At 33.4% G+C, this 13,956-nt stretch overlaps 1 protein-coding gene across 5 annotated transcripts in view; it reads left to right on the top strand.

Moving 5' to 3' along the window:
* Positions 1-13,956, top strand: part of Kansl1l (KAT8 regulatory NSL complex subunit 1 like) — a 132,821-nt gene that overhangs the window by 22,159 nt on the left and 96,706 nt on the right. The gene's annotated exons all lie outside the window — the stretch shown is intronic.

Here is a 13,956-nt window from a genome sequence, read left to right as displayed (position 1 = left end):
CTCAATACCAGGAAAAAGGAAAAAAAGGAAGAGATGACTGCTCCTTCAGATATGGAGACATCAGTGCAAGGCAGTAAGAAACAGAAAACCAAGAGAGCATTATACCACTGAAGGAACACAATAGTTTTCCAGTAACTGACCACAAAAGAGGAGATATATGAATTGTTTGACATAGAATTCAAAATAATTGTTTTAAGAAGGCTCAGCAAACTACAAGAGAACACGGTCAACTCAACAAAATCAAGAAAATAATACATGAATGAAACAAGAAATAAAAACGAAATAATTCCGGAGCTGAAACATTCAGTGAAAAAAGAAAAAATGCAAGAGAGCATCATCAGCAGAACTGATCAAACAGAAGAAAGAATCTGTAAACTCAATGACAGATTATTTGAAAAATCCAGTCAGAGGAGAAAGAAAAGGAATAAAGCAGGATTTGTGGTACATACTCATAGTGGAGCTAAATTCACATTATAAGAAGAGAGAAGGGGTATAAAGGGTTTCTAAAGAAATTGTGACTGAAAACTTCTCAAATCTGGGGAACAACTGCATGTATGGAAATATCAAAGTTCTCTAATCATATTCAAATCAGAACTATACCAAGACATAATCTTGACATTAAATCACAGACTCACTTTGTAAACAGCAGGAGAATATCCTTAACATAAATGCCAGGAGGCGTTTTTTCAAATTTCTCAGCAAATTTGCAGGTCAGAGGTATAATAAACCAAGAATACTTTACCCACAAAACTGTCCTTGAAAAATGACTTTCTGAGGCAAACAAAAACTGAGAAAATTCCATCACCACTAGACCTGTCTTATAAGAAATGGTAAAGGGAGTCTTTAAGCTTAATGAAAAGAATACTAATTAGCAATGTGAAAATACAAATTTTCTAGTAAAAGTAAGTAAATAGTCAATTCAGAATACTCTAATACTGTAATGCTGATGTGTAAGTCACTTAAATCTTTAGTATGAAAGTTAAAAAAAACTATTAAAACATTAACTACAGGGCTGGGGCTGAAGCTCAGTGGTAGAGGGCTTGCCTCACATATGTGAGGCGCTGGGTTTGATCCTTGGCACCACATAAAAATAAATCAAGATATTGTGTCCATCTATAACTAAAAAATTTTTTTAAAATATTAGCTACAATAATTTTCTGTAGTGTACTCAATATAAAAATGTAAATTGTGACATCAAAAACATATAGTGGGAGTAGTAAAAATGTAGTTTTTGTATGCAATTGAAGTTATTACTGTGATCTGGATATGATTTGAGTGTGTATACCAAAGGTTAATGTGTTAGAAGCTTGGTTCCCAGTGAGGTGATAAGGGATGGTGAGCTTTAATAGATGGTGGCTAGTAGGAGGTCACTGGGGGGCTGCTGTTGGAAGGGGTTAAGGTGTTTCTCATGATACCCAAGGTGGTTATAAAACAGCAAGAGCTAATGGACCCTTACTGGTCTCTCGACGTCCTGTCTTACCATGTCATTTCTCCCTTTTGCATGTGCTCCCACCATGATGCTGTCTGGCAAGATGTGATATAGCCAGGGGTGTCCTACTAGAGGCCAAGTTGAGGGGCTTCCCAACTTTGGACTTCTAGTTTCCAAAACTGTGAGCCAAATAAACTTCTTTTCTTTACAAAGTGCTAGCCTCATATATTTCATTATAGCAATAGAATGGATTAGTACAGTTGTTTTCAGCTTAAAATAGACTCGTAATTGTGGAGATGTCTTTTTGTAAGTCTACTGGTAACCACAAAGCAAAAGCTTATAGTAGATACATAAAAGATAAAGACAAAAGAATAAAAAATCACATCACTACAGAAAATCATCAGATCATGAGGAAAGACAGAAGAAGAAAGGAACAAAGGATGTGCACTCACCCTCAGACCAGAATAAAAAATGACAGTAAAAAAAATCTATACTTATCAATAATTACCTTGAATATAAATAAATTAAATTCTCCAACCTAAAGATGTACAGTGGCAAAAAGGATTAAAAATAAAACCAGAAGCAACTGCATTCTACCTGTAAGAGACTCAATTCAGCTTTAAAGACACATGTAGACTGAAAGTGAAGGAATGAAAAATGGTATTTCATGCAAATGACAACTGGAAGGGGAAGTACCTTACATCAGAATTAATGTATTAAGTAAAAACTCTAGAGAGAAACTACAAAAACCTGTTATATATTGGTAATTGTTCCAGTTTATGAGGAGAATATAAGATTGTAAATGTATTTTTACCAATTTTTTTTTTTTTTTTTTGTATTGAGGATTGAACACAGGAGTGCTTAACACATCCCCAGCCTTTTTTCTTTTTTGAGACAGGGTCTTGCTAAATTGATTAACAGAATGAAGGACAAAAACCATATTCTCAATAGAGGCAAAAGAGCATTTAACAAAATTCAACATTCTTTCTTGTTTAAAAAGTACTGTTAACAAACTAAACATAGAAGGAATTCACAGCTAACATCCTTCTCAGTGGTAAAAACTTGAAAACTTTTTCTCTAAGATGAGGAACAAGACAAGGATACCCTCTATCTTATTCTGTCAGGCTGCTATAAGAAAACACCTTAGATTGGGGAATTTATAAAGCACAGAGACTTTCTGCTTATGTTTCTGTTGGCTGGGAAATCCAAGACCAACTTAGCAGCAAATTCTGTGTCTGGCGAGGTCATATTCTTTGTTGTATAGATTGGTGCCTTTGGATCCTTGAATGGGGAAGGGGTGATCAAGCTCCTTTAAGCCTCCATTATAAAGACAGTAATCATGTGATGAAGGTAGAGCCCAACCACCAATCACCTCCCAAAGAATCTATCTCTTAAGGCCACCATATTGGGAATTAGGTATCAACATATAATTTTGAGGGAACAGGAACATAGCACCCACACTTTCCAATTTTGTCAATGCAGTACTGGAATTCCTAGCCAGAACAATTAGATAAGTAAAAAGACATTCATATGAGAAAGGAAGACTAAAGTCTCATGTGATGAAATGACATGATCTTACTTATAGAAAATCCAAAAGATTCCATAAAAAATAACTGTTAGGAATGATAAATTCAGTGTAGTTGCCAGATACAAAATTAACATAAAAAATCAGTATTATTTCTATATACTAAAACTAAGTTGTCTGAAAAAGTAATCAAGAAAAAAATTCCATAACAGCATCAAAACAAATACAATAGTTAGAATTAAATTCAACCAAGGTGATGAAGATTTGTACACTGAAAACTATTGATGAAATTTTTGAGGAAAATATTGAAGTAGACACAAATAGGTGGAGAGAGATGCTGTGTTCATTGATCAGAAGAATTAATAAAATTGTCCACACTACCCAAAGATCTGTACAGATTCAAGGCAGTCCTTGTAATTTCAATAATACTTTACACAGAAATAGAAAAAGAAATCCTGTGGGTATGTAACTCAGTGTTCAAGTGCTTATCTAGCATGTGTGAGACCCCGAATTTGATACCAGCATTGCAAAACAAACAAAACAAAAAGGAAAGAAAAATCTTAAAATTTGTATACAACCACACACACACACACACACACACAAATCTGAATTAAAAAAGCAAGCAGTCTATAGCAAAAAAAAAAAAAAATGCATGACACTATCTACCTGATATCAAAATATATTAAAAAGGTAAAATAACAAAATCAGCATGGTTCTGGCAATAAAAACAAACATATATACCTATCAGACAGAATAGAGAGCCTAGAAATAAGTCCATGCATTTATGCTCAGTAAACGCATTGGGAGAACTGTATACCTACATGCAGAAGAATGAAATAGGATCCTTATATTACTCCATATCCCAAAATCAACTCAAAACAGATTAAAGACTTAAACATAAGACCTGAAATTGTAAAACTCCTAGAAGAAAACAGAAAAAGCTTCTTGACATTGGTTTTGGCAAAGATTTTCTGGATATGACCTCAGTAGCACAGGCAACGAAAGTAAAAATACAGATGTAATTACATCAAACTAAAAAGCTTCTGTACAGCAGAAGAAACAATCAACAGTGAATAGCCTACAGAATGGGAAAAACATATTTGTAAACCATACATCTGATTAATATTCTCCATGTATATGGAAGTCACACCACTTATTAGCAAAACAACCTGGTTAAAAAATGGGCAACAGATGGACAAAGGATTTGAATAGACTTTTCTCCACAGACATGCAGTCAATGGACAAATGAAAAAAAAATCACTAGTTATCAGGAAAATGCCTATTAAAACAATGACAAGATACTGTCACAACTAAAGAGAAAGTCTCAGTGGTATAAAAAGATGTAAAGAAATTGTGAAAATTCTGTAGAAGTATCCTCCCGTAGCTCGGTAAGTTGTTTGTTTGTTGGTTTCAAGAATTGCTATATATTCCACAGTGTAAGATCTGAGGAGGCTGCAGGTTCATATGAGTAAACTCTGAAGACATTTTTTTTGTGTTCGATAAGAAACTGGTGGTAGCGCTGGGGCTGTACTGTAGCTCAGTGGCAGAGCGCTTGCCTAGCACGAGAGGCACGGGGTTTGATCCTTAGCACCATATAAAAATAAATAAATAAAATAAAGGCATTCTCTCAAACTACAACTATTAAAAAAAGAAACAAAGAAACTGGTGGCTTTGTGGGTTTAGCTCAGTGGTAGAGGGCACTTGCCTAGCATATGCAAGGCCCAGAGTTCTGTTCCCAGTAATGAAAAAAAAAAAAAAATTGGTGAAAAGGCTACCTGTACATGATATTATTAATTTTTATTAAACTGGTCTCTTAGATTAAAACAATGTTTTCAAGGACTCACATCAAAGGAAGAAGCATGAGCCCCTGAATATGAAACTTTAAAAGATGGCCTAGCTTAATTTGGGTTCATATGCCGTTGGAAACAATGTTTCTATAAGCATTATTATTTTGTTAGGCATCAGTTTTAAAGCTGGATTTTGCATTATCTGGCATTATTTTCACTGTAAACCCAGCTATTTATATTTTGTATAACATGAGGTTATTCTGGAATGTATATACCGTATGACATTATAGCAAAAGTGTCTCTATATGATTCTATCTTAGTGGTAGACACCTTTTCAAATACCAAGGGAAGTTTCAATCATCTTTTGTTCTCTTTCTTTTCAGGGCTTGTTACAGTGTTTGGCAAAGCCACCACTAAAACTATATGTGTGCCTTAGAAAAAGGTGTTCCTCTGAGCAGTTTTAGATTTGTAATTCCAGGGTTTAGAGTATGCTCTTGCTAGATTTTAGCCCTGATTTCCCGATCAATGAGGCCCTTGTGCTGTTTAGTTTAGACAAACCCAGTGTGTCACGCATGTTAGGCAAGCACTCTACCTCTGAGCTACAACCTCAGCCTGCAAATATATTTTAATTTATTTAAAAGTTTACTTATAGTTGTCAGTTTGATATTTTATAATAATCTTTTAACAACAGGTCAGACTGTTTAACAGACCACAAAGTTTCAAATGCCTGTTTATTGAAGAGAAGGAAGGCAGTCACCAGAGTATAGAAATATTCCCAAATCTCTCCCATTTGTCTTTCTTTTCCTTTGGTTTAGGTGGGGGAGAGGGGATGAGATGAATGGTAGAACAGTTTGTATGTCTGATGTGTGAATTCTTTTATACTGATACTGAGAATTTCAGTTTAGGCAGTTGACTATAGATTCTGTCACATTTCTAAGCCAAATTGTATAATATATCAATTGTGTTGTTCCTTTTCATTTATACTTCCTTTTAAGAATCCATTTTAAGTTCTCAAGTTATTTTTGAACAATAAACTTACTCCTTATTTTCATGCCAGAATTTCTAGATTTCCCAGCTGTTTATTTATTTATTTTATTTTATGTTTTGGTACTAGGAATTGAACCCAGGGATACTTTACCACTGAGCTACATCCCCAGCTATTTGTATTTTTTGAGACAGCATCTTGCTAAATTGTAAAGACTGGCCTCAAACTTGCAGTCCTCCTGCTTCAGCCTCCTGAGTCACAGGCATGTGCCACAACACCTGACCTTAATTTATTTTCTACTTTTGTTTTTTATTAGCTTCATGAGTATCTATGTCTGTGTTCAACTGGGTAGAAGAATATTAAACTTATTAACTTAAGTCAATAAGACTTAATTAATAGCATTTTAAATGAGAACCTAAATGATCCTAATGGCATGAAGTATTTTTGAAGGAGAGGCTTATTAAATTATATGCTAAGCTGTCATACCAAGGAAATCTCAATATAAATATAATATAATTATAATTATATAATCTCAATATAATTATAATAAGTATAATTTACTTCTCTCTTAACTCTTAAGAATTAGATATGCTTCACAGGGTTTAACAGGGACCTATTGGCTTTGCTGTTCCTTAGAATGATGTCCATGCCTATTTTTGAAACAGATTCACTGGTGCTTCATTTTATTTCCATACCCAGTCCTTTTGAAGGGTATGTCCAAGTTTTAATGGCAAGACGCAGAAGTTGCACACATTATTTTGGCTCACATCTTATTGTCGAGGACTTTGTTACATAGTCAGTCTTAATTGCAAGTAAGGTTGGGAAGTAAAGTCTTTAGCCAGGCTGCCAAAGGCTCAGCCAAAACTTAGTGAATTCTGTTATCAAAAAGTAGAGGAGAATAGATATGCAGGGGGGCAATAAGCAGTGTTCAGTTGTCTTCTTTGGCCACCCAAATATCCATTTACTCCTTTCTCATACATAAAATATACTGACTACTCAAGAATGACAACCCCAAATCACATTCAGTGGGTAGAATAGGCCTTTCTAGATCAGGTCCTGATGTGGTTCTTTCTAGATCAGGTCCAGATGTGGTTCATCATGATGGAATTACCTAAAAATTAATAGATATGTTTTCTAATCCTTTTGACCTCTTGCTTCTGGTATGATTGAGTGGGGTTAAGAAAGCTACAGTAAAAACTCTCATTGGGGAAAGAGAAGAATGGGGATTCACCTGATAATTCTTGGTTCTTACAATGGAAGACTTCATGATCTGACAGTGAAGTAAGGTCTTATTAAGACCCTAATTTTGCTTTTTGAGGAAGCTGCTTGGTCCTTTGTTCTACATAGTCTCCAACTTGTTCTTTGGAAATTATTCTTTATCTGTTATTTTTTCTGACTATATCAGAAGTTGTTACTACAGTGTATCCTTATTGGAGGCTGTACTACATTCTTACCTTGACTCCTGTTGGTACACATTTGACTCCCAGGGAGAGTTTATGTTAGTTTCATAGTGTTTGCTAATAGAGTTCCTTAAGAAATATAAGTTTCCACTCTTCCCCTGTAATCAGTTATATGTGAAAATATCACAGCCAAAGATCTCATTTGTTCAAGATTACAGACTGTTAATTTGCTAGTTATTTTTTTCAAACCATTCGACTTTCCTTTAATTGAATGGCATCCTTAGTATAATGGCTACTCTATACCTGCTTGAACAAAGCTTAATAAAAGCAAGGTGAAATTGATGAAGTTGAACAAATAATTTGATAACCTTACCCAAATAAAGTTATCACCATCTAAGAAAAGACCACAAAAACCACACATTCACTATTCACATTTATAGCATGTATACATGTGTGTATGTATACATGACCAACTACTAGATGTTTGTTTACATATGTATGCATGTATTTGCTTATATACATGTATATATATATTTTATGTACACATGTATGCATGTATATAAAATTTCCAACTACTAGACTTGCAAAGAATCAGGAAGAAAATTATCAATACAAACAGATCTAGAATGACAGCAATGAAGAGATAGTTGGCAAAGACTTTAAATATCTGTTGTAACCATGCTTAAGAACATGAAAGGAAAACATGAACATAATGAGAAATCAAAGATACAATAAAGAGCCATTAAACTTTCAGAGGTGAAAATGCCATATCCAAAATTAAAACTACTTTTTCAGCTTAACTGGAAAGTAGACATTCAGAAGTGGCAAAAAAATAAAAATTAACTGCTGACTTCTCATCAGAAGGTATGTAAACCAAAAAACAATGGAGCAATATGAAGTGCTGAAAGGAAAAAAAAGTGACCTCTAATTGTCTACTCATTGAAGTGATGTTTTAAAAAACAAAGGCAAAATGGCATTTCCAAGTAGCTAAAAGCTAAGAAAAGTTGTCAGTATACATGCACTAAAGAAAATTCAAAAGATGATCTTCAGTGTGAAGGAAAGTCATACTTGGTGAAAACTTAGATCTGTGCAAAGGAAAGGAGAAATAATAAGTATGCATGTCTGAAATATAAAATTAAACCAGACATTTCAAAGTAACTCATGTATCAAGAAGAAATCAGAAAAGAAACCATAAAATATTTTGAGCTGAATAATAATTAAAACATGCAATGCTGTTTTTTAAAATATCATTCATCCTAAATTACTGAAGTAGTGATGATAGAAAAAGTTTTGGCTATAAATGCTTATATTAGAAACAAAAAAACAATATAAAGCCTGTGGTTTATTTTTTCTACTTAAGAAGCTATAAAATCTATAGCAAATGAAACCAAAAGCAAATTAAAGGAAAAAATGGTACAGAGTAGAAAGTCAATGAATAATAAAACAGAAAAGCAATGGAGAAAATTAGGGAAAGTAATAAATAGTTATTTTAAAAGATTAATAAGCCAGGTATGATGACACACTCCTGTAATCCTAGCAACTAGGGAGGCCAAGGCAGGAGGATCACGAATTTGAGACCAGCCTAAGAAACTTAGCAAGACCCTGTTTAAAAATAAAAAATAATAAGAGTTGGAGATGTAGTTCAATGGTAAAGTGCCCCTTAATTCTCCAATACCAAAAGAAAAAAATATATATATATGCACATATATAATATATATAGCTAGATTGTAGCAGGAAAGAAAAGCATCACTATGGACATTGCAAACATTAGTAGAATAATCAAGGCATATTATGAGCAGCTGTATGCCAATAAATTCAACTATGTGCACCAAATAGGCTAATAACTTAAAAACACAAATTACCAAAGCTGACACAAGGAGAAATAGAAAATATAACACAGCTTATATCATTCAGAGAAAAACAATTCATAATTACAGAGGAATTCCAGACCCACATGGCTTCACTTACTAATTTTATTGACATTTAAGGAAAAAAATAACTTTAATCTGTAAACACCTTCAAAAAATACAGGAGGAGGAAGCATTTCCAAACTCTTTTAATGAGGCCAAAATTAACTTGATTCCAAAACTACACAAATATTTTAACAAGAAATAGTAAATCTATATCTCCTTTGACTATAACCAGAAAAAATCCTAAATGAAATATCAAGTAGAGTCTAAGAAAATATAAAAATTCATCATGACCACACACATTTAAACCAGGAAGCATGGTTGATTTAATATTCAAAAATCAAATAAAAGAGAAAAGCAATATGTGATAATTTCTATAGATACTAAAAAAAAATTAACAAAAATCAAACCGAGTTGTAAGAATTGATAACAAACCAGTACTGGACACTTCATCAATCTGATGCACATTGACAGACAATCTACATCTAATATAATATATTTAATAATGAAAGTTTAATGACAAGAAGAATGTTCACTCAAATGACTTGAAATTGACATTATACTAAATACTACAAGAAAACTATTAAAACTCATAGGTAAGTTTAGCAGGGCAATATTATATAATGTAAACATACAAAAATCAATTTTATTTCTATGTACTAATATTCACATAATTTATGGATGTTATATATTAAAATAATATGAAATACAGAGATAATTTTGTGTGTGTGTATTACTAGGAATTGATTCCAGGGCACTCTACCTCCTGAGCTATGTCCTCAACTCCTTTTTATTCTTTATTTTGAGACAAAGTCTTTTTAAATTGTCAAGGCCAGCCTCCAACTGTGATCCTCTGCCTTAGCTCCCCAGGTCACTTGGATTATAGGCATGTTCCACTTCCTAGGAGAAGTTAATTTTTAAAAATGTATAAAACATAACTGAGACAAACTAACAGTGTGTAAGTACACAGAGAAATATACTGTACCCACTCACTGGAAGACAGTGTTATTAAGATGTCAACTCTCCACTGATAGATCTATAGACTCAATCAATTCTAATAAAAATGCTAGGTTTTTTTGGTTTATTTTATTAGAAGTTGATAAGCTCATTGTCTGTCTTAGAATGGTCAAAACAGATTGAGAAAAAATAGATGGAGAATTCATACTGCTAGATATTAAGAATTATTCTAAACTATAATAATAGTGTGGTATTGGCCTAAATTGTTGACAGTTGGGTAGGTGAGCGATATCCTGATCTAAGGGAACCTAATTCCAGGGAAGGTCATTGGCCCAATTTATTTTTTTCAGGATAAATTTCACTTTTCTTAAATTGTCATTTTTCACAACTGGATGTTCTCTTTTGATTTTCAGTCACAGTTTCAACATCATTAATGAGTTAGAAAAATCTTTTGTTAAAGAAAAAATTAATTTATATATTTGTCTCTTTAATTATTGGTAATCTGTTGGAAACTTTGCCTTATTCTGAGGTATCATACTTCAAGGTCAAAACAGCTGTAGGTTCAAGACGTTAACAAGTATTTAATACCAAGGAAAAATTGTACTCAAAACTACTTAACCAGCTTGTACTTATTTGCTTTAGCAAGTTAAGTGGTAACTACAAGCAAGCAAGGATAGGGATTGAAGGCATATGCTACCTTTTGGGGACTCACTGGTCTCTCACTTCCCAGGTAGTCTCTACTCACAGATGACTTTGCCCTGATCTTTACTAGAGGTAGGAACCCCACCTTATGGTCAGCATGTGGTGGTTTGTGATTGGTTCAGCATGGTTCAGAGAGATGCAGGGAGTTAATGTTCATGGTGTTCAGGCAGGCCAATCTTTATATGCTAATTGGGGTATCTGGATATTCTGGCTATACCTCAAATCTTACAGTTTGCTGTTGCATCAGCTATGTTCTCATTGGTTACACTGCAAGTTATGTTATCCATTATATCATTGGTTATATAAGTTGCTATATAAAACGTGTTTTGACTTTAGGGTATACCAGGTGTTAATCTGTTTGGAGCAAGTTAGCCATCTACTTACCTGGATATGTTTACAACCTTATTTTTAAGAAAATAATTTTTAAGCAAGGGAACATTTTTGGTGGGAGAGTTTGTTTACTATTAAGTGTAATGAACATATCTCATTCACTCCTACTTAAATGTGGGATAAATTATCCTCTATAGAAACTTCATTTCAGCATGATTTGTTAGTATAGATTAATGTATAAGCATAAAATTTATTTTTGACATACTACTAATTTTAATATGAAAATATCTTTATCAGAAGTACAATAAGGAGAAATGAGATTTTTCTTTTTTCTCTGCATATTTGATCATGAACTAAAATTCAGTTCGAGAACCAAGCCAAATTGCATATGTTATAGAGAAATTTTCCAACTGAGCAAAAAAAAAATTTTTTTTTTTTTTTTTGCAGAGCTAGGGATTGAACCGAGGGATGTTCCACCACTGGGCTATATTCCCATCCCTTTTTATTTTTTATTTTGAGACAGAGTCTAAGCTGCTAAAGCTGCCTGGAATTTGCAATCCTCCTGCCTCAGCCTCTCAAGTAGCTGAGATTGTATGTATTCACTACCAAGCCTGGCAGGAGCAAAATTTAGTGAATCTATAAAACCATTTCTGATTTCCCCATGTTTACTTCCACACCATACTTTGCAACTCCTACCAACTTTAAAATGAACCTTGAATTCATCCTCTAACCGACTTTATGTTTTTTGTCTCTTTTCCTTTTCCCAGTCCAAACCATATTCATCCTCAGTGTTTAGTCGGAATAGGTATATTGAGTCACAAATCATCATCCTAATCATAGTGGTTTAACACAGTAGAGGTCTATGGTGGCTTATTTAAAGCCCAGTGAGGTTTGGGTTATGATCCTCCCCTTACTATACAATGATAGATTGTTCTTACAGCTATACTATCTAGGTAGACTACCTACCTGCACGAGTGTCTTTTAAATTTTTTTTTTAATTTTATTTATTTTTTGGGTACTGGGGATTGAACCTAGGAGTAATTTACCACTTAGCTCCTTCCCAACCCTTCTTTATTCTTAATGTTAAGGCAGGGTTTTGCTAAATTGCTGAGGCTCTTGCTAAATTGACCAGACTGGCCTCAAACTTTTGATCTTCCTGCCTGACTGAGCCTCCTGAGTTGCTCAAATTACAGGTGTGCGCCATTACCCAGCTGCACTAATGGATTTTGAAGGTCCTCAAGTAGACTGAAAATGACAATGCCACTTTTGCCTACATTCCATTATTACTAGTAACATGGCTGCTACCTAAGTGTAGGAAAGGGGAGGAAATACAGAGTAGCACATGAAATATTTGGAAATGAAATTTGTACCACAATCAGATTATTAGTTATATTTTACCTTTCTTATTTCCTCTCATGTCCCACTACAATGCTTTCTCCACCTAGTAGCCAGTGCTTGGAAAAAAATTTTGTTACTGCCTTGCCAATACTTTCCAGTTTGCATTAAAATCTAGACATTTGACTGTCACATGGGTGAGGTATTACATGGTATGGTCCTTGCTTCCTCTCTAAATTTCATAATTGGCATTTAGTTTTGCTAAATATTATCTTTGAATAGTGAATTTTAAATAGGTATTCTCTTTCATTTTTCCATATTTATGAAAATGTGATTTTAATATCATTTTTCTAAAATCACAGTAATAACTCTAAACTGATTAAATAATAATACCAAGAAAATTCTGGTGGCTATGACATCTTTAGTCGCATTATATACAATTAGAATCTCAAAAGTAACCTGGAAATACTGATCTTATATCTGTTATAATTAATAACTTCTATATAATAGCAAGTTGCAATAATTGCCTTCTGTTTATCTGACAACATATGCTCTCTAAAATAAATGATTTCTTCAATCCCAAGCACTGCCAAAAGAAAAAAAAAAAAACTAATAATAATAAGTAAATAAGTAAATGCTTTCTCTGGGTAAAGTTTATCCGAAAGACATTTCCTTATAGTTAAATGTGTTTTAAACTAATAAACTTTATTTTTAGAGCAATTTTGGTACACAGCAAGATTGAGTAAGTAGTAAAGTTCCCACATACCTGTGGTCCCCACAAACGCACAACATCCTCCATCATCAACATCTCACACCAGAGGGGTATAAACTTGTTATAATTTAGGGACCTATACATCATTATCTCCCAAAGCCCATAATTTACATTATGATTCACTTTGGTATTGTACATTTGTGGGTTTGATAAGAAACTTTTTATACAAGTGTTTTGTGAAGTTCATGTATTGCAATTAAGTAGTTATTGCCCTTCAGTTATACCTCCTTTGTCATATTTTTCTTTGACAATCTGCATCTCTTAATTCAGACATGCACACATATATCACTTATAATTCCAAATAATTATTTTCTAAACTGGAAATGGTAACACACACCTGTAATCCCAGCAATTTGGGAGTCTGAGACAGGAAGATTGCACATTTAAGGCCAGCCTCAGCAATTTTGTGAGACCCCATTTCGAAATAAAACATAAAAAGGGCTGAGGATGTAGCATGGCAAAGCGCCCTTGGGTTCAATAACCAGTACCCAAATAAATTAATAATAAATTTAAGAAAGGAACCCAATAATTGTGGAAATGTTCAGAATATTTTTACAATTCTTGATATCATAAACTATGAATTAGAACAGTGCCTTTGTCAAAAAAAAACTAGGAGGAGCTAGGATTCAGTCTTTATTTTTAAATATGCATGTAAGAATGGCTCTATATAAATTTTGTGTGGTTTCTGGGTTGCAAATCTTGGAATCAGTTGGTTTTTTTTTAATCAAATTTTTAACAAGCTGCTTATATTAATACCTTAAGACCTACATATTTAGCATGTTTATTTGAAATGTAGCAGAACATTTATGCCTTTTTAATTTATT

Source organism: Sciurus carolinensis, chromosome 3 (assembly GCF_902686445.1).
Source record: "Sciurus carolinensis chromosome 3, mSciCar1.2, whole genome shotgun sequence".
NCBI classification, from domain to species: Eukaryota; Metazoa; Chordata; class Mammalia; order Rodentia; family Sciuridae; genus Sciurus; species Sciurus carolinensis.
This window is presented reverse-complemented; position numbering and strand designations above follow the sequence as displayed.